We start from the raw sequence: 26,919 nt of genomic DNA on the forward strand, positions 1-26,919 counted from the left end.
TTAATATAGGTGGCTGCTCATCAGTCAACTACACTAACTATTGCAAAAATGTTTTTTGCATGTTTACATTTCCTTGTGACCCTGAATGAAGAAAAAGGTGGGCCATAGTCCGCGAGACAGGTAACTGGGAACCATCCGGCGCTCAGATGTGTGTTGTAAATGCACGTTAATAAAAGTAGTTACGAACATGAAAGCAGGTGCATGCAGTTGCGTTTCTTCTCAGTCAAAAACTGTACCGTAGCAATTCGTCACAAAATATTTCGATTCCTGAGATACTTTTGCAAATGGCAATGTGGAGAAGAATATTTTTCATGTATTTATAAGTCTTATCATAAATATACATTCAGAAACTGAATAATAGTTAACCCCATTTGGTATATTGGCACGGTAGAGGAGTGATAATTTAGATAGTGCATTAAATTTCGGGCATGCAGCGGCGCAAATAAAATTTCCTCCACTGATATTTCGGCCGCGTATCGTCCGGCCATCCTCAGAGTGAGGCACAAGACTGACGACAAGATGCCGAGCGCGGCCTTGTGTGCTCCACCGCGGCGGTGCTGCACATGCTGGTGACAGGTGCTGGTCGGCGCCAGAGGCATACGCCACAGGCGAAGGGATACAGTCATTCGATTCGCTTATCGATGTATGATAGGCGAAGGTGACACCGTGACGACTTCTCTGCAGTTTAATTTCTCCAAGAGCCGGATTCCATGCTTTGTCCAAATTAAAACCATTATCTGTATTTATTAAATTATTAGCTAATCTAATATCTATAGCTTCCTTGAAGACAGATTCCCAAAAGGAAGAGGTGGATGTTAAAACCTTCACATCACTGTAATTCATGGAATGCCCTGTATCAATACAATGTCCGGCCACAGCTGACTTGTCTGGCTGTAATAAGCGTGTGTCTCTTCGATACTCCACACACCACTCATGAACGGAGCGTGTTGTTTGACCTGTGTACGACTTCTCACGATTTTCGCAAGGAACCTGATAAACACCCGCTTTACGAATCTGTAAATCGTCCTTCACAGAGCCGAGTGAAACTGCAGTCTTCGAGGGGGCCCGGAAGATCGCCTTAACACAGTGTTTCTCAAGAATACGGCCTATCTTCGAGGAAAGAGCACCCACATAGGGCAAAAACGCCATAGATCTGAAGAAATTACTATCTTCTTCCCCATCACATACCTGCTTTCTAGGTTTTGCATCGCATGCTGTACGAATGTGTTACGGCGAAAATCCATTCGATTTAAAAATGCTCCTGAAGTATGTGAGCTCTTCTTGCAAATTGTCTTTATCGGATATACAATGCGCCCTATGCACTGTCTTAAGGACACCTATGGTCTGTGCAGGGTGATGGCAGCTACTGGCATGAGGATATAGATGTGTGTGTGTTGGTTTCCGATATACAGCATGTCCTAATGTGCCATCAGCTTTACTTACTCTGAGGATGGCCGGACGATACGCGGCCGAAATATCAGTGGAGGAAATTTTATTTGCGCGGCTGCATGCCCTAAATTTAACGGCTATTCATTGCGCCACGAGAAGCTGAAAAGGCACGGTAATTTAGATATTTTTATAACGGATTGGTCATTGTGAGCAAAACCAGCACAAGCAACATAACCTTCAAAGAACAATGTATTTACCACAACTGAACATGCAAAAACCTACCGTTAAGTACATAAAGTGAATATTGGTTAAAAGATACATGAAACTATTAACAAAATTTCCCGAATAATTAACTCGCGTAGAGGCGTCTGTCCGTGACTGTTTAGATCGTGAATAATATTCGGGTCGAACTTGTAAAATTCTCGCTGCTTTCGTGTGACTATGTGCAGCACATCTTTACAACTGCAAACTTGCAGAGACAATGTTAGTGCTGCCATAAATACGGGATTGACAGCCATTTCATGAGTCTTACCGACAATAAATAGTCAACAGAACTTGATTAGATTAGATTAGATTAATTATTCATTCCATAGACCCATAAAAGAGGGGATCCTCCTGGGTGTAGAACATACCAGATAAACACATTACAAAAATATAATTAGAAAAACTTGAATTTCATTAATTTTAATGATCCTCAGTCAACAAACAGTAAAATTATGTAAATGAATTAAAATTAAACTTCTAATATTTACAGGTTTAATGCTTACATCTGCTTTCATTAAATTCATCATTCACAGAGTAGCTAGTTACTCTGCTGTTACAACCAAGTATTGTCAAAAATTAAATTATTGATTTCAGTGATCCTCAGTTAAGAACAGTCAAATTATGTACAAGATTTAAAATTAAAGTTCCACTATTAACAGACTTAAGACTTACACCTGCTTTCCATACATCCATTATTCACACAGTAGGTAGTTAATTGGCTGTTACAACCAAGTATTGTCAAAAATTAAAGTATAATAAATTTTCATTAAAATGGTCTACTGCACTTGTTGAGAAATTCATGGATGGAATAGAAGGAGGTAGCCACCAAAAATTCTTTTAAATTATGCTTAAATTGTGCCTTGTCTGAAACTAAACTCTTAATGGTTGCTGGTAAGTTATAGTAAATATGCGTTGCTGAATACTGGGCTCTTTTTCTGGGGAAGAGTAAGTGTTTTAAGTCTTTATGTATATTGCTCTTATTCCTAGTATTCATACTGTGTACTAAGCAGTTAGTTTCAATAGGTTTCGACGTGATGTTCTTGGATTTACACTACACGTTACCCTTATTATAAGGTTCTGTACTCTACAAATTTTTTTCTCGGTTTGTGGAGTTATCCCAAAATATGATACCATATGGCATAATGTAGCGAAAATAAGCAAAATATGTCAGTTTTTTTATATCTCCTATGTCTGACATTCGCATTGCAAACACAGATTTGTTTACGCGCTTTAGCAATTCGTTAGTATGTCGCTCCCAACTGAATTTATTATCAAGTTATAATCAAAAATGGTTCAAATGGCTCTGAGCATTTGCTGTGGGCATCAGTCCCCTAGAACTTAGAACTAATTAAACCTAACTACCATAAGGACATCACACACATCCAGGCCCGAGGCAGGATTTGGACCTGCGACCGTAGCGGTCGCGCGGTTCCAGACTGTAGCGCCTAGAACCGCTCGGCCACCCCGGCCGGCAAGTTGTAATCCCAAGAATTTTACACTCTCAACTTCTATTTCCATGTCATCATGTTTTATATACACACTAGAAGGAAATCTCTTCGAAGTTATGAACTGCATATAGTTGGTCTTTTCAAAGTTTAATGACAGTGAATTGGCTATGAACCACTTATTAATGTCAGTAAAAATTGATTAGCTGCCCTTTGTTACAAGAAGGTGAAACCCGAACGCCCGATGTTTATCATAAGCTTTGAGGAGCTGATTTTACTACAGTTTTGCAGTAGGTAGGCATTAGGTAGTGACTTCATTAACGCTGTCTTGCACAACCTAGACACTACCTGCCTCTAAGAGTGAAGGGACGAGCAGACAAGAAGCTTATCGAGGTAGGTGGACTAAACTGCGTGAATGTGATAACAATACGAAGAAGGTTGAACCCTGCCCCGCCACAATGTCAAATCACTGTATTCTCTCAAAGTTACTGTCTGGGCCACGGTATGCAGCAGAGTACGACTCCTTGTGGATACATATCCTGGGGCACATTTTCACCATCCCACGGCGCTGGACGCGCTTGAGTTCGCGATCTGTGTGGCATCTGAATTTATTGTTTGAGAGATTACAGAGTGAGATGGCAAATTTCATTGTTCGTTTGCGGATCCTCCATATGCGATTGGAGAATACGTGATGTCGCTGCAAAGGCGGATTGCAGAGGACGAGTAATTATGCATACTGACACTTGTAACACCCTAAGAAACCCGAAAACCCAAATACGAATGTCATGACAATTTAAAGCAGGGAACAGTGTTATCCTGACAGGTACGACAACTTTGACAATAATATAACACCTTAAAGTTTTGATGAACACCAGTTTTAATAATTACTAAGTATCTCATTATATAAAGGTAGAAAAAAAGAAAGGTTATTTTTAATCAGCTATCAAACAACTAAGTAATAACTGCAAATCAGTACGACGAAAGTTAAGTCCATAGTAATATGCCGGCCAGAGATAACATTTATTGTAAAAGAGAGTTGTAAACGCAGCGAAAAGGAAATTCAATGCTTCTACAATGCTCGATCATGGAAATGTTAGTCACTTGCTAGCTTGCTTGCTATCAAGTCGAGAGAGAGCACCGTTTGTTATAGTACTACAAACGGAACGCTACGAGATTGTTTCTACTCACAAAAAAAGTAATATTGCGTGATAGAGATGCTCGGACTTTATTGTCAGTTATTCTGACTTGGGAACTTCAACTATGTGGTATTCTGATAGTGTACGACGAGTTAATGAACTTCAATTGTTGGAGATATTATTGTTGGACTCAACCTTCACCAAAGTGAACAGTTACAACGAACAATGGATATAGTATCGAAGACCGGAATACCTCATTAGCCTGGAGTAGGAAACATTAATACGACCACACGAAGATAATACAAATACGCCGATTGTAAAAGTTCTCACGATCAGCGAACTGAAAAGAATCGTAATTGATCTGATCCATCGGTGTGCGTGTGGTGTGGTGATTATATACTAACTGATAAGAAGGAACAATAAAATTGTTTGTGAATAATGCAAATCTCACGTGTTGGCTCCATCATTAATTAAACTGTGTGATAGTTGATGATCAAAACTAATTAACTGCCAACATTTTAATTGAAAGAGTGACTTGATGAACATTGAGCATTGAAAGGAGTGGTTTGCCGAAATAGTATCACGGCGTACGAAAGCAAGGTAGCGTTATAGATTATCTCTGGGTTTGCGTCGTGCCGTAGCGAACAATTCTGCCTAGAAACGTAACAAAAACTACTGATACTGAACCGCAAATGAATTTTTCCTCGCTTCAATGGTGTGAAACGACGCCGGTGATGAACGATGATTCACTCAATACTGTAATAACTAACTAACCGGGTATAGCAAATCATCATAACAGACTATTAAAATCAGCAGTTCGCATCGCTGAGAAGACTTTCATACATTACGCGAGGGGCAATTTTCTTTAGAGATTTTCCACGTTATCCGACGGGGGCAACCATCACTGCACGTCGAGTCTCCATTCCACCGACCGAACTGTAGCAGTAGCGCCGGCCGCTGTGGCCGAAGTGTGTGATGTCCTTAGATTAGTTAGGTTTAAGTAGTTATCAGTTCTAGGGGACTGATGACCTCAGATGTTAAGTCCCATAGTGCTCAGAGCCATTTTTTTTTTTTTTTTTTTTTTTTTTTTTTTTTTTGTGGCAGTAGCGGCTCAACATCAGCAGCGACAACTAAAGGGGAGAGGGGACGTCACACACTTTAGGAACTGCACAGCGCATATGGCCATCTGTTAGCAGCTTTTCCAACTATATTGAAGCTTCTGTACAACTTGTGTGTGCAATCCTTATACTCTTCACAGTATACATACCGTTTCTTGCACTCATCAATCGATCTTAGTTTTCGAGATATTTAATTTTAAATCGAGGACTGCTTCGCTGGACACCCGGCAGCAGTTATCTAAAAAAAGGAAAAATAAACTTCTTGAACATTTATTGAAAGACAATTTTTCAGCTCATATACTGGAATGAAAAAAAACGTGGGAAAGAAAACCAAGGGCAGCCCTAGAGAGAGAATAAACGAAGACGTGTTGGAGATAAGAAAGTGTCGATATTGTCAAGAAAGATAAGAAGAGTGGAATAACTGGAGAGACGAAGCATTGCCTTCAGATGATGAAGATGTCACTGATGTTGAGCCAATCGTTTTTTTTGTTTTTTTTTGGTCATCAGTCTAATGACTGATTTGATGCGGCCCGCCACGAATTCCTTTCCTGTGCCAACCTCTTAATCTCAGAGTAGCACTTGCAACCTACGTCCTCAATTATTTGCTTGACGTATTCCAATTTGTCTTCCTTTACAGTTTTTGCCCTCTACAGCTCCCTCTAGTACCATGGAAGTCATTCTCTCATGTCTTAGCAGATGTCCTATCATCCAGTCCCTTCTCCTTATCAGTGTTTTCCACATATTCCTTTCCTCTCCGATTCTGCGTAGAACCTCCTCATTCCTTACCTTATCAGTCCACCTAATTTTTAACATTCGTCTATAGCACCACATCTCAAATGCTTCGATTCTCTTCTGTTCCGATTTTCCCACAGTCCATGTTTCACTACCCTACAATGGTGTACTCCAGACGTACATCCTCAGAAATTTCTTCCTCAAATTAAGGCCGGTATTTGATATTAGAAGACTTCTCTTGGCCAGAAATGCCTTTTTTGCCATAGCGAGTCTGCTTTTGATGTCCTCCTTCCTCCGTCCGTCATTGGTTATTTTACTGCCTAGATAGCAGAATTCCCTAAGTTCATTGACTTCGTGATCAACAATCCTGATGTTAAGTTTCTCGCTGTTCTCATTTCTACTACTTCTCATTACCTTCGTCTTTCTCCGATTTACTCTCAAACGATAATGTGTACTCATTAGACTGTTCATTCCGTTCAGCAGATCATTTAATTCTTCTTCAATTCACTCAGGATACCAATGTCATCAGCGAATTGTATCATTGATATCCTTTCACCTTGTATTTTAATTCCACTCCTGAACCTTTCTTTTATTTCCATCATTGCTTCCTCAATGTACAGATTGAAGATTCTTTTCCGAAAGTCAGATGGTATGTCGCCAGACTCATATATTCTACACACCAACGTGAATAGTCGTTTTGTTGCCACTTCCCATAATGATTTTAGAAATTCTGATGGAATGTTATCTATCCCCTCTGCCTTATTTGACCGTAAGTCCTCCAAAGCTCTTTTAAATTCCGATTCTAATAGTGGATCCCCTATCTCTTCTAAATCGACTCCTGTATCTTCTTCAATCACATCAGCCAAATCTTCACCCTCATAGAGGCTTTCAATGTATTCTTTCCACCTATCTGCTTTCTCCTCTGCATTTAACAATGGAAATCCCGTTGCACTCTTAATGTTACCACCGTTGCTTTTAATGTCACCAAAGGTTCCTTTGACTTTCCTGTCCTTTCAACAATCATATCTTTTTCGATGTCTTCTCATTTTTCCTGCAGCCATTTCGTCTTAGCTTCCCTGCACTTCCTATTTATTTCATTCCTCAGCGACTTGTATTTCTGTATTCCTGATTTTCCCCGAACATATTTGTATTTCCTCCTTCCATCAATCAACTGAAGGATTTCTTCTGTTACCCATGGTTTCTTCGCAGTTACCTTCTTTGTACCTATGTTTTCCTTCCCAACTTCTGTGATGGCCCTTTTTAGAGACGTCCATTCCTCTTCAACTGTGTTGCGTACTGCGCTTTTCCTTATTGCTGTATCTATAGCGTTAGAGAACTTCAAACGTATCTCGTCATTCCTTAGAACTTCCGTATCCCACTTCTTAGCGTATTGATTCTTCCTGACTAATGTCTTGAACTTCAGCCTACTCTTCATCACTACTATATTGTGATCTGAGTCTATATCTGCTACGTGGTACGCCTTACAATCCAGTATCTCATTTCGGAATCTCTGTCTGACCATGATGTAATCTAATTGAAATCTTCCCGTATCTCCCTGCCTTTTCCAAGTATACCTCCTCCTCTTGTGATTCTTGAACAGGGTATTCGCTATTACTAGCTGAAACTTGTTACAGAACTCAATTAGTCTTTCTCCTCTTTCATTCCTTGTCCCAACCCATATTCTCCTGTAACGTTTTCTTCTACTCCTTCCCCTACAACTGCATTCCAGTCGCCCATGACTATTAGATTTTCGTCCCCCTTTACATACTGCAATACAATTTCAATAGCCTCATACACTTTCTCTATCTGTTCATCTTCAGCTTGCGACGTCGGCATATATACCTGAACTATCGTTGTCGGTGTTGGTCTGCTGCCGATTCTGATTAGAACAAGCCAATCACTGTTCACAGTAACACACCATCTGCCCTAGCTTCCTATTCATAACTAATCCTACACCTGTTATACCATTTTCTGCTGCTGTTGATATTACCCGATTCTCATCTGACCAGAAATCCTTGTCTTCCTTCCACTTCACTTCAATGACCCCTACTATATCTAGATTGAGCCTTTGCATTTCCCTTTTCAGATTTTCTAGTTTCCCTACCACGTTCAAGCTTCTGACATTCCACGCCCCGACTCGTAGAACATTATCCTTTTTCTCATGGTAACCTCCCCCTTGGCAGTCCCCTCCCAGAGATCCGAATGGGGGACTATTCCAGAATCTTTTGCCAATGGAGAGATCATCATGACACTTCTTCAACTACAGGCCACATGTCCTGTGGATACACGTTACGTGTCTTTAATGCAGTGGTTTCCATTGCCTTCTGCATCCTCATGTCGTTTATCATTGCTGATTCTTCCGCCTTTAGGGGCAATTTCCCACCTCTAGGACAAGAGTGCCCTGAACCTCTATCCGCTCCTCCGCCCTCTTTGACAAGGCCGTTGGCAGAATGAGGCTGACTTCTTACGCCGGAAGTCTCCGGCCGCCAATGCTGATTATTTATCAAAATTTAGGCAGTGGCGGGGATCGAACTCGGTACCGAAGAAGTTTTGATCATGAATCAAAGACGCTACCCCTAGACCACGGCCAATCGTATAACAGCTGGACTTCTAGGCTCTAATGACCACGATGAAGACGGGGTTCCTTGCTTCCATTTCTTTGGACACTGTACCAGATATACGCGTGTTAATGCTCTGAGACCTTGCAACCGTGTGCTTTACGATACGACGCACTACTTTGCCAGCGAAAGGGAAGGACGAGGAGGTCCTAAGTACATCACGCTTAACGATTCGTTTCGTTCCGTTTCTCCTGGCGTCGTGAGGAGGAAAAAACTGCCGTGTCGGTCATCAGGGTCGGCAAGGCTCTCGACGTCACAGTAGTGAGGGTGGGGGGGAGGGGGGTTAGGGGGGGGGGGCAGATGAGTAACAGCGGGCGCACGCGCGTTACACGGGCAATCGCGGCGGCGGCGGGCGCGTCGTTGTCCGGATCATTAACGCCGGCGGCGGCTAAGTGCTTCCCCTGGAGTCGCCGCGTCCAGACCGGCAGAACTGCCCCTCTGGAGTGGGAATGGACGTTCACTGTACACACTCGACCTGCGGGAGTTAATAGCTGCGTCACAGAAGATTACCTCAGCAACGCCGACGTTTGGAAAACGCGTGACCGATCCAACATCAATTCAGTGAGCTGCTTACCGTGCAGGGTATGGCCCCAAGGCGAAAGAGAGAGTGCGCTTCTGTTCCACGTCTGAGTAGATTTGTAGCCTATATCGACCAAAAAGGGACAGTGGAGGGTGTAGTGTATCACCCAAACTTCGTTGCATTCAAAGTTACGACCACGTTCTTAATCGCACGTTCATCCACATCTGGAGCGCAATGCAACAGCGGTTCTGCGTCCCGTAGATTCGACAAGTTCTTCGTAGGTTATCGCCGGTACGTGCCTCCAGATGCGTAATCTTAAGTCACATAGTTCCCGGAAATTACGGATCACGGTTTTTGGATACGAATGAGCCGTAGTAAGGTTACCTTTCAGAAGTGGGTCGCAGCGCGTAGCGTTAAGCAGTCGCCCTCCAGCGGGAAAGTGGAAAAGTGTGCTGTTCGCGTGGGTTTAAGAGGTGGCTGTATGGGCTCTCGTGGAGAGTTGGCAGTCGGGACATCAAGAAGCGACTTCTCTTCCGGTGCTAGAGGGACAGCACGCAGACCGCGGGATCAGCGGCTCCGTGGTGTGGGGCGTTAACTGCTCGTCGCGAAAGGAATCTCCCTGAGCGTGGGTCCGCGAGGGATCTAATCTGCAGTTCGGCCGTATGATGTCGACCGGCGAGGAGGTTCTGAAAATCGGCGCGCCTTCCTGCGTCCGTTGAAACGGCTGGCAGCGGGGGGCTCGGCAGAGCATTTGGAGGTGCTGCGTTGGTTCAGGCCTGGCAGTCGTAACGCACCAGAACTTCAGTATTGATTGTTAACACATTTTACGAACTTTAACTGAATTCAACTTACTTATTATTGTTAATTATACCAGCCATATTTTTTGGGGGTTTCCCGCCATTCATTCTCGTCTGCCCACCCCCGGGAAGGTGGAAATATTAGAAAGGGAAGTCTATTTGTTCCCTTTTGAGGACGAAATGGGGGGGGGGGGGGAGGAGTCAGAGTAAATCCGTGGTTCGGATTGCTTCTTTCCCCTCCCAGCTTACCTACGGGTTATTCGACTGTTAGTCTCTGCCACGTCTGTGAAAGTCTAAGGCGCCAATGGCTGTATTGTTTAAAATGCAACGCACTAAGGCCTGATCCATTCTCTAGTATTACTGGACTCACGTGTAAAAGGTACTCTGAGAAAGAAGAAAAATTCCTTTTGCCTCGTGGTAAGAACTAGTCAATTGCATAACGAATTCCTGCTCATCTGGAAGCTGTAACTTACTTAAATTTGTGTTTGTGTATATTTGGCCGTAGTGGATATATTATATTGTTTCTAGTCAGCAGAAACTGTTGTGTGATTTTTTCCAATTCAATACCTTTTAAGGCTTTTACTCAACGTCCTTATGTGCTTCATACAGGTAGTTCGTTATTAGTGTGTTTTCTTGCCATGCAAAAGTTTGCCATTTCATTACGAGTAGAAATTGTTGCCTTGAAAGGAGAATGTTGTAACAGTTCACAAGAAGTCCTACCTGGCGAGAGTGTGCGTTTTTTCCGTAAGTTACCTGGCAGAAACCTGTAAAAAAAATTGAAATGTATTTTGGAAATGTTAATGTTATTAACTGTGAGTGTTCCCCCGTATGCATGACTCATGTGTTTTGGTTTTTCTATTTTGACAACTTTTGTAAACAGGATTGTCTTTATATGTTGCAGACAAGTTAGATTCTGCGCCATTTAATGAGCTTGAGTGAGGCTGTTGTGGGCGGCCGTAGCTATGGCCGTTGTAACCAAATGGGAAATTTGTCTGCCCAAAAGTGAAGTCATATATTCAAATTGTATTCATTTATTAATGGAGTGAAATTCACCAGTAATTTAGCTGAGCTTGAAATACTGTACAGCGTTGCGTTGTATACGTTAAATTGCTTGCCTGCACTTGCCTTTTACTGGTGTGAAATTTTTTATAATAATTTAACAAATTGTGACTTATTCGTTAAATGATTGTTGTTTTTTTTTAAAAAAAAGTACTGTAAAGTCTTGCACCAAATTTGAACAAAGAGTGTTACTGAAAATTGTGTGTAATTTCACCAGTTATTCTTTGGCATCTAATTTCACTTTACATTTTGTGTATTAATTGTGATTTATTACCTTTAGTGAACCAGTAGTAATTTTACGGTTCAACGAAGACGGCGCCCGATAGCGTCTCAAATGTGTTCCATCAGGTTCAAGTGATGCGAATTTGGTGGCCAAGACATCAACTTAAGTCCATTACAATGTTCCTCAAACCACTGTGACACGGACTGCTTTCCATCTGGAAGATGGCCGAGCAGTTCTACGCGCTTCAGTCTGGAACCGCGCTGCTGCTACGGTCAGAGGTTCGAATCCAGCCTCGGGCATGGATGTGTGTGATGTCCTTACGTTAGTTAGTTTTAAGTAGTTCTAAGTTCTAGGGGACTGATGACCTCAGATGTTAAGTCCCGTAGTGCTCAGAGCCTTTGGAATCATCTGGAACATGCCGTCGACGCCGGAAGAGACAGCAAACCTCAAGGGATGGATACAGTGCTAAGTAATGTTCAGGTAGTCGACAAACTTCATGTTGTTCTGGCTTATCAATGCATATCTCCTCGATGCGGTATCGGAATGATAGGGAGAGCAGGTACTCAGATAGAGAGATACATTCATGAGGATATTTTTGATCCGTCGTTGCAACTACAAAAATGTGTGATTTTTTTCACCAGACGCGTTCCGCTTTATTTAAGTAAATCATCATCAGTAAGTTTATTTACTTAATTGCAGTCCTTTGAATAAGTAAATAAACTTAATTACAGACCACTGATTATGCTTTGCCTCAATAAAGCGAAACGCGTCTGGTGAAAAACTGACGCATTTTTGTAGTTAGAACGACGGATCAAAAATACCCTCATGAATGTGTCTTTCTACCTCAGTACCTGCTCTCCCTTCCATTCCAATGTCAAGTGGATAGCATGCTATAAAAGGTCTGTCATCAGTAAAATATTTGAAAACACAAAGCACGTTGTGCAACAGACTACGTCCATAACGTATTGCTCACAGTTGCTTATTGCATCATACAAAGACTGTAGAAACCAGCACAACCGTTCACGTATGCTCCACATATTCTAAACAATATGAATGCCCTTTAAATGTGTAATTCGAAGAGTTCGTCCGCACTGTAACTTTTCTGTATAAAAAAATACCAACTGTTAAATATTGTGAACTATAGCTGTGCTGTACTGAACTTCGTATGTGCCTACGTTGTTATCCTGAACAATGAAAGTGGTGTAATTAGGAATGTGCTATCTAATGAAATTAGATGCAAAGACATTCTGAAACTGTGCAGCTGTATCTGAATTAACTGTTACCAAAACAGAAAACTGTATACTAAATAAGCTGGCCTCTGAAATTCTTTACAACGCAGTGCAGAGCTACAGTGTGTGACGTGACAGCACGAAGCATCTCCAACACTATAAACTAAGAGCATAAAATTGCAAATCGATATTGTGGAAAAAAAACAAAAATTTTTTCCAGAAATGCCCTGAGATTCTACGTAAGTAACTGACTAAATAAAATTCCAAGAGCTAGATAACACACAAAAATGTAACTCTGCGCTGTAAGTGTCTCTGCATAAGAGATAGAATCTTAACTGATCTTAACCTAAACTGAACCTGATAACAGTTCTGAAATGCAACTTATGACTGAATCATTTAATTGTGTCCCAACTATAATTCTGATATAGCCCTAACAAACTTATGTTCTTACTTGGGGAACGAAAAGGCGGTATTGCTCTAAGTGATGAACCTAAACATACACTGCAGCAGTAAATCAGCTAAAAGGAAAGGAAGGCTTGTACCGTGCAATGCAAGGACGAGCAGGTCATGCTTAATGTTTAAACGCAGTGTTCAGCAAAGTGCAATTCGGCAATCCACAATGAAAAAAACAAATTTTCGGGAGGAAATGGTGGAGGACATTGCATTTTTTAAGTGATGTAAAACAGTAACTGACGCATTGTGACGAGCCAGTTGCTCGCCCACCATTCACCAGACGTTTTCAATTGGTGAGAGATCTGAAGAATGTGCTGGCCCGGGCAGAAGTAGAACATTTTCTGTATCCAGAAAGGCCCTACAGGACCTGCAACATTCGGTCGTGCACTATCCTGCTGAAATGTAGGGTTACGCAGGGATCGAATAAAGGGCAGAGCCACGGGTCGTAACACATCTGAAATGCAACGTCCACTGTTCAAAGTGCCGTCATTGCGAACAAGAGATGACCGAGGTGTGTAACCAATGGCACCCCATACCATCACACAGGGTGATACGCCAGTATGGCGATGACAAATACACCCTTCCAATGTGCGTTCACCGCGATGTCGCCAAACAAGGATGCGACCACCATGGTGCTGTAAACAGTACCTTGATTCACCCGACAAAATGACCTTTTTGCCGTCCGTGCACCGAGGTTCGTCGTCGAGTATACCATCGCAGGCGCTCCTGTCTGTGATGCAGCGTCAAAGGTAACCGCAGCCGTGGTCTTCGAGCTGATAGTCCATGCTGCTGCAAACGTCGTCGAACTGTTCGTGCAGATGGTTGTTGTCTTGCAAACGTCCCCATCTGTTGACTCAGGGATCGAGACGTGGCTGCACGATCCGTTACAGCCATGCGGATAAGATGCCTGTCATCTCGACTGCTAGTGATACGAGGCCGTTGGGATCCAGCACGGCATTCCGTATTACCCTCCTGAACCCACCGATTCCATCTTTTGTTAACAGTCATTGGATCTCGACCAACGCGAGCAGCAATGTCGCGATACGATAAAACCGCAATCGCGATAGGCTAAAATCCGATCTTTATCAAAGTCGGAAACGTGATGGTACGCATTTCTCCTCCTTACACGAGGCATCACAACAACGTTTTACCAGGCAACGTCGGTCAGCTGCTGTTTGTGTATGAGAAATGGGTTGGAAACTTTCCTCATGTCAGCACGTTGTAGGTGTCGCCACCGGCGCCAACCTTGTGTGAATGCCCTGAAACGGTAATCATTTGCATATCACAGCATTTTGTTCCTTCTTCCTGTCGGTCAAATTTCGCGTCTGTAGCACGTCATCTTCGTGGTGCAGCAATTTTAATGGCCAGTAGTGTAGTTAGAACCTCTGTGGCGCAACATGTAGGCTATTGAAGACTACTGTCCGAAGTACACACAGTAAGCATGATACATCGAATGAAAATATATAGCTCACAACACACTTCTTCAATACCAAATATAAACCATAAGTGGAACACCCTCTGTTTCAGTATGGCAAAGTCAGACCACACACATAAGAGCTGCCACATCAGCAACACTGCGACACATTGCGATCATCCTTCATGCAGCCCCATTTGGTTCCATTCCATTTTCACCTGCTTCCAGTAGTTACAGATCACGTTCGAGGACTTCACTGCATTCGTGGTATCAACAAACTGGTCTTGGGAGAAATTCGTTCACCACGAGGGTGACTATATTAAATAAACATGCAGACATGAAGAATAAAGATATGGAATGTTAGTAAAGTTTGTGTTATTTAAAAAGACTTAAGAGTTTTAACATAAAGAAGTCCTAGGCATTACTTTCAACGACGCTCTCGTATAAAAGGAAGACAAAATAATGGATGAGTAGTTGAAGGGATCTGTAAGCTCTACGTATTAGGCATGTCACTGTAGTGTTCTCAAACACTAATTTGCGATTTTTAATTAAATTCTCGTACTTTGCCAGCCTCTCTGGAGCGTCTTGTGTGGTCCCAAGGAGAGAACTACTTAAGCCGGCTGGAATCTCGTTTCCAGAAATTTCATCTGCTGCCAGTAGAACGCTCAACCCTACATACGCCTTCTCCTAATGCACATCGCAGAGAGAGAGAGAGAGGGTGGAGAAGAGATGGAGTGAAAGAGAGAGAGACGGAAAACATGGCGACTCGAGTCTAATAAGCAAGTACCGGTGAAGAGAGCAAAGTTTATAATTGCTATTACAGGCGGTGAGAGTGCGGCTGCAGAGTGCTGGCAGCAAGTCCTTCCTATAGACCGGGCCGTCGAAAATCCGTCTCGAATCTCTCTCTCTCCCCCCCCCCCCCCCCCCCCACTCCCACCCCCTACTTTAAACGAGATAAATTTTCCGCGAGAAGGAGCAGCGGCAGTGGCGGAATAGAAAACCAGAGAGGTTTCGCTCGGTGCGCCGACGCACATCCTGGCGCGGTCGCCAGCAGGGCTGCCAACTTTTTAAGAGAGTTTGCTCTGTCTGGCTGCTCATTAGCGGCGGCCAATATAAAGGCAAGCAGATACCTGAACTCCGGTATCAAGTTACCGGCCCTGAGGTCGCGTCTTCTTCTCCTTCGCTTACCGCCCCTACTCCATCCACCTCCCCCGCCCCCCTTTCTCCTTTCCATTCCGCGTCCCTGAGCGATGTTTAAGTTTTAATAATCCCGGCCGGCTCTTACAACTTCTTGCTTGCTCGCTGCTATCAGATGTGGACCGTGCTAGGTATAACGTTCCTCTGCCTCGCCCGGCCGCTAACACAAACTGCGAAAGTAAGACAATATTCTGCAGATTCGTTCTCCACGGTGACTTAAAACCATCGGATACTTGATACTGCCAGTTAATATTGTCATTCTAGAGCTCTGTTAATTAACATCTGCTAACAATAAAGTCATTACAGACACTACTTGTAATACGCAACGTTTCTTCAATAAACAATCCTTGAGATGTGTTACATTATAATCTTGAAATTGGCGCAATATCGTGGATCCCAAAAAGATATATCCACACTGGGAAAAAAGCTATTTTTGATGGGACACTTCAGAATATATTACCTCTAATACACTACTAGCCATTAAAATTGCTACACCACGAAGGTGACGTGTTACAGACGTGAAATTTAAGCGACAGGAACATGATGCTGTGATATGCAAATGATTTGCTTTTCCTAGCATTCACGCAAGGTTGGCGCCGGTGGCGACACCTACAACGTGCTGACATGAGGAAAATTACCATCCGAATTCTCATACACAACCAGCAGTTGACCGGCGTTGCCTGGTGAAACCTTGTTGTGTAAGGAGGAGAAAGGCGTACTATCAAGTTTCCGAGTTAGATAAAGGTCGGATTGTAGCCTATCGCGATTACGGTTTATCGTATCGCGACATTGCTGCTCGCGTTGGTCGAGATCCAATGACTGCTAGCAGAATATGGAATCGGTGGGTTCAGGAGGGTAATACGGAACGCCGTGCTGGATCCCAACGGCCTCGTATCACTAGCAGTCGAGATGACAGGCATCTTATCCGCATGGCTGTAACGGGTCGTGCAGCCACGTCTCGATCCCTTAGTAAACAGATGTTTGCAAGAGAACAACCATCTGCACGAACAGTTCGGCGACGTTTGCAGCAGCACGGACTATCAGCTCGAAGACCATGGCTGCGGTTACCCTTGTCGCTGCATCACAGACAGGAGGGCCTGCGATGGTGTACTCAACGACGAACCTGGGTGCACGAATGGAGAAACGTCATTTTTTCGGATGTATCCAGGTTCTGTTTACAGCATCATGATGGTCTCGCGGTGAACGCACATTGGAAGTATTTATTCGTGCTCCCCATACTGGCGTCTCACGCGGCGTGATGGTAGGGGGTGCCATTTATTATGCGTCTCTGTCACCTCTTGTTCGCGTTGACGGCACTTTGAACAGTGGACATTACATTTCAGGCGTGTTACGACCCGTGACTGTACCCTTCATTCGATCCCTGCGAAACCCTCCATTTCAGCTGGATAATGCACGACCGCATGTTGCAGGTCCTGTACGGGCCTTTCTGGACACAGAAAATGTTCGATTGCTGCCCTGGTCAGCACATTCTCCAGATCTCTCACCAATTGAAAACGTCTGGTGAATGGTGGCCGAACAACTGGCTCGTCACAATACGCCAGTCACTACTCTTGATCAACTGTGGTATTGTGTTGAAGCTGCATGGGCAGCTGTACCTGTACACGCCATCCAAGCTCAGTTTGACTCAATGCCCAGGCGTATCAAGGAAAATTATTACGGGCAGAGGTGGTTGTTCTGGGTACTGATTTCTCACGATGTATGCACTCAAACTGCGTGAAAGTGTAATCACATGTCATTTCTAGTATAATATATTTGTCCAAAGAATACCCGTTTATAATCTGCATTTCTTCTTGGATTAGCAAATTTAATGGCCAGTAGTGTAGCTTTGCACTACCAATATAGAAACGTAGCTGTCAATCATTATGGTTTCCGCTGTTTATTGAGGATTTTTCACTGCATCTGATAAGTCCGGTCAGGTTCCATGAAAGGGGGGAACGGTTTTGTTGTTATTATGGTTGGTAAGCTTGATTATTCCAAGTATCGTATGGAGAATTTCAATAAGTACAGAGAACAGTTCATTGTTGACAAGCATCTGAATTGGACAGTGTATCGACTGCTACTGAAAATGGAGAAAACCGAGTTTCGCGCTTTTTTAGACGTTCTCATTTTAAGGGTTGGGCTACAGCACAACTCAAAACAGATTTGAATGAAGTTCAAGTAGACTCTGTACCGTCATTTAAGACCATTTACTTTTGGATTCACGAATTCAAACGAGGTTGGTCAAGTGCCAGAATTGAAATGCGCTCCAGTCGCCCAGTTGAGGTCACCACGAATGAACCCATTGACAAAATTCATAACGTGGTAACGCAAGACCGCCGAATAAACTGGGCGAGTGCATGATATGCTCCACGGAGTGCAGTGGCTGTGAAGAAGCTGTGGGCGAGGTGGTTGCCGCGATTTCTACAGTCGACCAAAAACGCATCAGGTACATTTCGTCACAACTTCTGGCGATGTTTTATGACGATGCAAGACTTTTTCCAGCAATTTGTGACTGCTGATGAAACCTGGATCAACCGCTACACAGCAGAGTCAAGATGGCATTCAAAACAATGGACAAAGAGTGGTGAAAGTGCACCGAAGAAGGCAAAGACCATTTTGTCACCTGCTAGGGTGATAGTGCATCCTCCTGCTGAAAGAGCACCTTTTGCGTGACAACTTTAATTTTTTTTCAGTCAATGCAAGCTTCAAACGATCCAGGAATGAAGCATAATAGGATCCAGTTATGGTTCTGCCTTTTTCCAAGTAATCTACGAAGATCATTGTATGCGAATCGCATACCGTACGCAAAAGGTGTCCTTTCACCAGGAGGACGCACCATCCCATACACCAGTGATAACAATGGCGAAAGTGTACGAACTGGGCTTTGAAATGGTTTGCCATCCACTATATTCACCAGACTTAGCCCCAAGTGACTTCTTCCTGTTCTCTAACTTAAGATTTTGGCTTGCTGGAAAGAAATTTTCATGAAATGAGGAAGTGATAGCTGCATTTAAAGAGTGTTTTGGGGAGTTTGAGACTGTTTTCCAATGTGATGAAAATACTGGATGATCACTGGACCAAGTGTGTGACCCACAAAGTAGAGTATGCCCAGAAGTAAGCTGAGTTGTGTACGCAACAAATGTTCTTCTTGCTTTTTTACCAGACTTACCAACCATCCTTGTAAATACATACTGTGGAAATCACTGAAAAGTGTACAGCAGGGGGTACTTATCGTAGTGCCACGTGTCTGCGTTCCTACCCCTTCAGGACGCGTATGGAGCAGGAGATGAGTAACTACCTAATTGCATGTACAGTGTGTGTGTTGTCCTTGCGTCGGCTTCTGTGGCCGACCGGTTCTAGGCGCTTCAGTCTGGAGCCGCGCTGCTGCTACGGTCGCAGTGTCGAATCCTGCCTCGGGCATGGATGTGTGTGATGTCCTCAGGTTAGTTAGGTTTAAGTCATTCTAAGTCTAGGGGACTGATGACAAATACAAATGGCTCCAAGCACTATGGGACAACATCTGGGGGTCATCAGTCCCCTAGACTTAAAACTACTTAAACCTAACCTAAGGACATCACACACATCCATGCCCGAGGCCAGATTCGACTCTGCGGTCGTAGCAGCAGCGCGGTTCCACACTGAAGCGCCTAGAACTGCTCGGTCACAGTGGCCGGTGGGAGTGATGACCTCCGATGTTAGGTCCCATAGCGCTTGAGCCATTTGAACTACTTTTGTGGTCTTTGCGCTCCCTGGGAGAGTGATGCGTAGGGAAATGAAGGCTATCTACCGATCTTACACTTAAAACTGGCTTTTGAAACTTTATTAGTAGGCTATCTTGGGATAATTTGCATCTTCCTCAAGGTTTATATTTTTTCAACATTTCCGTGATACTCCCCATGAGTGAAACAAACCTGTGACCATTGGTGCCGCCCTTCTCTGTATACGTTCAACTTCCCTTGTCAGATCTATTTGGTGCACGTCCCACAAATTTCAGCAGTATTCTAAGACGGAACGCGCAAGTGATTTGTAAGCAGTTTCCTTTGCAGACTGACTGCATTTTCCCATGATCTAGCCAATGAACCGAAGTCTACCACCAGTTTTGCCTACAACTCAACCTACATGATCATTCCATTTCTTTGAATTTTGCTGATATCTGTGGTATATGCTATAGCAACAAAGTGACTTCCATTTCTTCGGGAGGAAGACGGTTCAATCCCGCGTCAGGCCATCTTGATTTAGGATTTCCGTTATTTCCCTAAATCGCTTCAGGCACATGCCGGGGTGGTTCCTTTGAAAGGGCCCGGCTGACATCCTTCCCCATCCTTCCCTAATCCGATGAGACCAATGACATCGCAGATTGGTCTCTTCCCCCAAATCAACCCAACAAAACCACTTCTTCGTCACGCTATTATGATAAAATATACACATTCTCCAAAGACGATACTGTGTTGAGTTCATACAGTCAAAGTTGAGGTAAAGGGTCTAGGGTGGATAATTAAGCCTTTGCAAAAAAAAAAAAAAAACTAACCTAAGGACATCACACACATCCATGCCCGAGGCAGGATTCGAACCTGCGACCGTAGCAGTCGCACGGTTCCGGACTGCGCGCCTAGAACCGCGAGACCACCTAAGCCATTGCATTTTTTTTTTTTACCCTGAAAATGGCAAAGAAAACACCACTTACCATTTTGTAGTGTACACACTATGTATACGTGCAATTCTATTTACATACCAAGTGCGTCTTGAAAATAGCCTTATGAACGAAACTGCATTTGTGAAATAAATTATTTCCCTAGCCAACGGCGAATGTGATGTACTTTAAAAAAATCCTACGTGACTGTGAATGAGAAGTTAACGAAATATGGAATACTACTGCAACGGCCCAGGCCACATTAGCCCCTTGGTCAGGGAACAGTCCTTGTTGTGTAGGCATTCCGAGAAGTGCATACAGTTCCTACAGGGTGTTTCAAAAATGACCGGTATATTTGAAAAGGCAAACTAAACGAGCAGTGATAGAAATACACCGTTTGTTGCAATATGCTTGGTACAACAGTACATTTTCAGGCGGACAAACTTTCGAAGTTACAGTAGTTACAATTTTCAACAACAGATGGCGCTGCAAGTGATGTGAAAGATATAGAAGACAACGCAGTCTGTGGGTGCGCTATTCTGTACGTCGTCTTTCTGCTGTAAGCGTGTGCTGTTCACAACGTGCAAGTGTGCTGTGGACAACATGGTTTATTCCTTAGAACAGAGGATTTTTCCGGTGTTGGAATTCCACCGCCTAGAACACAGTGTTGTTGCAACATGACGAAGTTTTCAACGGAGGTGTAATGTAACCAAAGGACCGAAAAGCGATACAATAAAGGATCTGTTTGAAAAATTTCAACGGACTGGGAACGTGACGGATGAATGTGCTGGAAAGGTAGGGCGACCGCGTACGGCAACCACAGAGGGCAACGCACAGCTAGTGCAGCAGGTGATCCAACAGCGGCCTCGGGTTTCCGTTCGCCGTGTTGCAGCTGCGGTCCAAATGACGCCAACGTCCACACATCGTCTCATGCGCCAGAGTTTACACCTCTATCCGTACAAAATTCAAACGCGGCAACCCCTCAGCGCCGCTACCATTGCTGCACGAGAGACATTCGCTAACGATATAGTGCACAGGATTGATGACGGCGCTATGCATGTGGGGAGCATTTGGTTTACTGACGAAGCTTATTTTTACCTGGACGGCTTCGTCAATAAACAGAATTGGCGCATATGGGGAACCGAAAAGACCCATGTTGCAGTCCCATCGTCCCTGCATCCTCAGAAAGTACTGGTCTGGGCCGCCATTTCTTCCAAAGGAATCATTGGCCCATTTTTCAGATCCGAAACGATAACTGCATCACGCTATCTGGACATTCTTTGTGAATTTGTGGCGGTACAAACTGCCTTAGACGACACTGCGAACACCTCGTGGTTTATGCAAGATGGTGCCCGGCCACATCGCACGGCCGACGTCTTTAATTTCCTGAATGAATATTTCGATGATCGTGTGATTGCTTTGGGCTATCCGAAACATACAGGAGGCGGCGTGGATTGGCCTCCCTATTCGCCAGACATGAACCCCTGTGACTTCTTTCTGTGGGGACACTTGAAAGACCAGCTGTACCGCCAGACTCCAGAAACAATTGAACAGCTGAAGCAGTACATCTCATCTGCATGTGAAGGCATTCCGCCAGACACGTTGTCAAAGGTTTCGGGTAATTTGATTCAGAGACTACGCCATATTATTGCTACGCATGGTGGATATGTGGAAAATATCGTACTATAGAGTTTCCCAGACGGCAGCGCCATCTGTTGTTGACAATTGTAACTACTGTAATTTCGAAAGTTTGTCCGCCTGAAAATGTACTGTTGTCCCAGGCATATTGCAACAAACGGTGTATTTCTATCGCTGCTCGTTTAGTTTTTATTGCCGTTCCAAATATACCAGTCATTTTTGAAACACCCTGTATATACACGGTGTCTGTCTTAAGAGTCATCAGAGTCATTTTCTACGGTGTTTCAGCAGATGTTTGCAATTTAGTTTTTGCGACGTGTTGATGCAGTCAGCGCACACAAATACTCCTCATTGTGTCCTTCCTGCGACGCCCTGCCTCGATGGAAAACATCGGTTTATTTCCCGTTTGAAACAAAACAATTTTTAAATCGGAATTTTACATCTCCACTCAAATGCTGCGGTACCAGGTTTGTATAGAGAGATCTTCGTTTTACCGGTATGCATTAATAGGAACAGTGAAAGACGAAGAATAACCAGTATTCCACTGTCCCTGTTAATATATACAGGTGAAAGGAATATGGCACTATACAGCCTCGCAGCGCTGTATCGAATGGGTCTAGCGTTAGCGTTCACCTATCACAACTACGAATTTGTGGTTGAAACAGGAATTTCGTTTTGAATATTTTATATCGCCGCTCTTGCAATTAAACAAAAATAAACAAGCGAAGAGTAACCGAATCTGTTGTATGTCTGGCGTATGTCGCACAAATAGGCTCATTCTTTCAGTTGTCTGTGTGGCAATCAATCCGCAGTAGTTTACACTACATTGTGGCTATACAGGATGTGAATTTTAAGTTGACAAACTAGAATAACTCGAAAAATAAGCTTCACACGAAAAAATGTGTAGAATCCAAAGTTGATTATTTTCGATCCGCCACCCCAGCCCCCTGCGTGTGGGGCGCGTGACATCTTTAATATTTCAAATGGGAACTCCCATTTTTTATTTCAGTATCAGATTCTGCATAAAAAAAAACTACGCACATTTTGCCTAGATGTGCGTAGTTAGAATGGAATGTGACAATTTTTGTTGCATATGCGTTTCGTCTTTGATCTTTGCAGTGCGTCTTCAGTATCCTGGAATATGTACTATTTAGTTTACGTTTAGGACGTTGAATATACAGGGTGTCCTAAAAAAAAAAAAACACCGGGAAACTGTAGGGACAGGTTCCTTACAGCGCCAAAAGAAACGTCTAGTAAACAAGGTCTCTAAAGAAAATATCTTTAGAGTTACTAGCGCTTCTTCATCTTCGATACGGTGAAACACATCTGTTCTACTGCAAGCTCTTTGCTTTTCGTATTGTAGGAGGAGGTGGTAAGCACCAAATCAAGAAAAAAATTGCTAGTAAGCGTAGCAGACCCACGAGCACAAGCGATGACGAACAACAGCTCCTAGCTCTTAAGGTATGCGCTTTACAGCCCATGTTTACTTCGACTTTTTTACTTGTTTCTGTATAAGGTAAACCTGTCCCTAATGTTTATAGGTGTTTTTTGGGATACTCTATGTAGTATAAACTTCTCGCTTTTGCATGATGTAGTAGTAATTTAAAATTCTACTTATAGATTTCGTGGATGTTTGTCAACACGTTGTGTTTTCGTCTCTTTGTTATCACTGTTCTTCTTCTTATAAGTGCCATCTGAAATTTTATTTTGAGTCATAACAGTATAAACTGAACAGTCGTTTTGATTTTTTTTTTTTTTTTGCTTTTAATGAGGCTCTATTTACAAATGGAATGAGTTTTATCTCATCGGCTTTTTTTTACTAAGTTTAGTAGAGATGTATGTTTGATCATTTATCACACGTTTATCCTCAGCATAGCGTAATGTTATACGCAACTGAGGATGGCGGAACTGCAAAACTTGAAGATATTAAAGTGCATAGCTTTTTCTCATGGGTAATCGCCCATCTGTGAAGGTTAGCGTATCATTCTTTTTCACTTAAAATGTTTGGTATCGTACCTCAGACTTCGTAGATTCGAAGTATTTGTAAGCGGCAAGCTTCTACCAGCAACCATGGTTTGGTGACAATTCACCTCCCCTTGCCCCACCTTCCGCTAATATTGTTCATTACGATGACATACGCCACACAAATCAGCACAATTAACAGTTAGGCGTTTCTGGCGTGCTGGTATCGCGATGAAAGTCCTCCCCACAGGCAAAGGCAAGAGGGGAGGAAGTCAGGGCGGATGAAGGCGCAGGCGCCGAGTCTGCGGCGGCGACTGCGACAGGCGGAGAGGAGAAATAAATGGAGGCGCAGTCTCCTCCCCGGGCGGTGACGTGCGCAGTTTGCCGGCCCTGTCCACCGGTGGACGAGCCCCGCTAATGAGGCGCGTAATTACCTAGCTTGCGCTCACCCACTCCCTCCCTGTCTGTCTGTCTCTCGTTACGCCGCGATTCTAATTTCGCGTCGACGCTACGTCAGTCTTACCTCACGTGAACAAGTTGGTCCACCTCGTTCATTCTTACACGATTACAAAAATGTATTACTGTATAGGCCAACGGAGCTGCCACAGTGGTAGCTCCGGACCCCGACTGATCACCGAAGTTAAGCGCCGTCGGGCTTGACTGCTGCTTGGATGGGTGACCGTCCTGGCCTACCGAAGCTTTCGGCCAGTGGGTTGCGCTCAGTCCATGTGCGGCCAATTGGGTGGCTGCTTGACTCGGAAGTAGCGGCTCCGCTCACGAAAGCTGATACACGACTCGGACAGCTGTTTGCTGACCACATGAGCCGACGTATCCGCATCCAGTGACGCATATAGACCGAGGATGACACGGTGGTCGTCGGTACCGGTGGGCTTTCCGAGGGCTGTTCGCACTTAATAATGTACGTGTACACCAGATGTGGCTCAAATTCAAAGAAATAGTTGTTGTTGTTGTGGTCTTCAGTCCAAACACTGGTTTGATGCAGCTTTCCATGCTACTCTCTCCTGTGCAAGCTTCTTCATCTCCCAGTACCTGCTGCAACCAACATCCGTCTGAATCTACTTCGCGTAATCCTCTCTTGGTCTCTCTCTACTATTTTTAACCTCCACGCTGCCCTCCAACAGTAAATTGGTGATCTCCTGATGCCTCAGATTATGCCCTACCAACCGATCCCTTCTTCTAGTCAAGTTGCGTCATAAACTCCTCTTCTCCCCAATTCTACACAATACCTCCTCACTAGTTACGTGATCTGCCCGTCTAATCTTCAGCATTCTTCTGTAGCACCACATTTCGAAAGCTTCTATTCTATTCTTCTCCAAACTATTTATCGTCCATGTTTCACTTCCATACATGGCTACACTCCATACAAATACTTTCAGAAACGACGTCCTGACACTTAAATATACACTCGATGTTAACAAATTTCTCTTCTTCAGAAACGCTTTCCATGCCATTGCCAGTCTACATTTTATATCCTCTCTACTTCGACCATTATCAGTTATTTTGCTCCCCAAATAGCGAAACTCCTTTACTACTTTAAGTGTCTCATTTCCTAATGTAATTCCCTCAGCACCATCCGACTTAATTCGACTACATTCCATTATCCTTGTTTTGCTTTTCTTCATGTTCATCTAACATCCTCCTTTCAAGACACTGTCCATTCCGCTCAACTGCTCTTCCAGGTCCTTTCCTGTCTCTGACAGAATTACAATGTCATCGGCGAACCTCAACGTTTTAATTTCTTCTCCATGGATTTTAATACATACTCCGAATTTTTCTTTTGTTTCCGTTACCCCTTGCTCAATATACAGATTGAATAACATCGGGGATAGGGTAGAATCATGTCTCACTCCCTTCCCAACCACTGCTTCCCTTTCGTGCCCCTCGACTTTTATAACTGCCATCTGGTTTTTGTACAAATTTTAAATCTTTCGCTTCCTGTATTTCACCCCTGCCACCTTCAGAATTTGAAACAGAGTATTCCACTCAACATCGTCAAAAGCTTTCTCTAATTAGAAACGTAAGCTTGCCTTTCCTTAATCTATTTTCTAAGATAAGTCGTAGGGTCAGTATTGCCTCACGTGTTCAAATATTTCTACGGAATCCAAAATGATCTTCCCCGAGGTCGGCTTCTATCAGTTTTTCCATTCGCCTGTAAAGAATTCATGTTAGTATCTTGCTGCCATGGCTTATTAAACTGATAGTTCGGTAATTTTCACATCTGTCAACATCTGCATTCTTTGGGATTGGAATAATTATATTCTTCTCGAAGCCTGAGGGTGTTCCGCCTCTCTCATACGTCTTGATCACTAGATGCTAGAGTTTTGTTAGGCCTGGCTCTCCCAAGGCTGTCATTAGTTCTAATGGAATGTTGTCTACTCCAGGGGCTTTGTTTCGACATAGGTCTTTCAGTGCTGTGTCAAACTCCTCACGCAGTATCATTTCTCCTATTTCATCTTCATCTACATTCTCTTTCATTTCATTTAAATTGTCTTCAAGAACATCGCCCTTGTATAGACCCTCTATATACTCCTTTTTCCTGCTTTCCCTTAGTATCGGCAGCAATTGAGAGATTTATACCAAATAAATTAACAAACGACGGAGCTGATCCTCCTTCGTACATAAAACTCGTTGGAACACTATTGCAGAAACAACGAAACAGACAAGGCAAATTTAAACAGACGCAGAATCCCCTAGATTGGCGATCTTTTACAGAAGCTCGAAATTTAGTGCGTACTTCAATTCGAGATGCTTATAACAATTTCCACAACGAAACTTTGTCTCAATACTCGGCAGAAAATCCAAAGAGTTTCTGATCGTATGTGAAGTATGTTAGCGGCCAAAAACAATCAATGCCTTCTCTATGAGATAGCAATGGAGATATTATCGAAGACAGTGCTGCCAAAGCAGAGTTACGAAACACAGCCTTCAGAAATGTCTTCACAAAAGAAGTCTAAGTAAATATTCCAGAATTCGAATCGAGAACAGCTGCCAATATGAGTAACATATAAGTAAGTATCCTCGGAGTAGTGAAGCAACTTAAATCACTTAATAAAAGCAAGTCTTCTGATCCGGGA

This window comes from Schistocerca gregaria, chromosome 10, assembly GCF_023897955.1.
Source record: "Schistocerca gregaria isolate iqSchGreg1 chromosome 10, iqSchGreg1.2, whole genome shotgun sequence".
Lineage (NCBI taxonomy): Eukaryota > Metazoa > Arthropoda > Insecta > Orthoptera > Acrididae > Schistocerca > Schistocerca gregaria.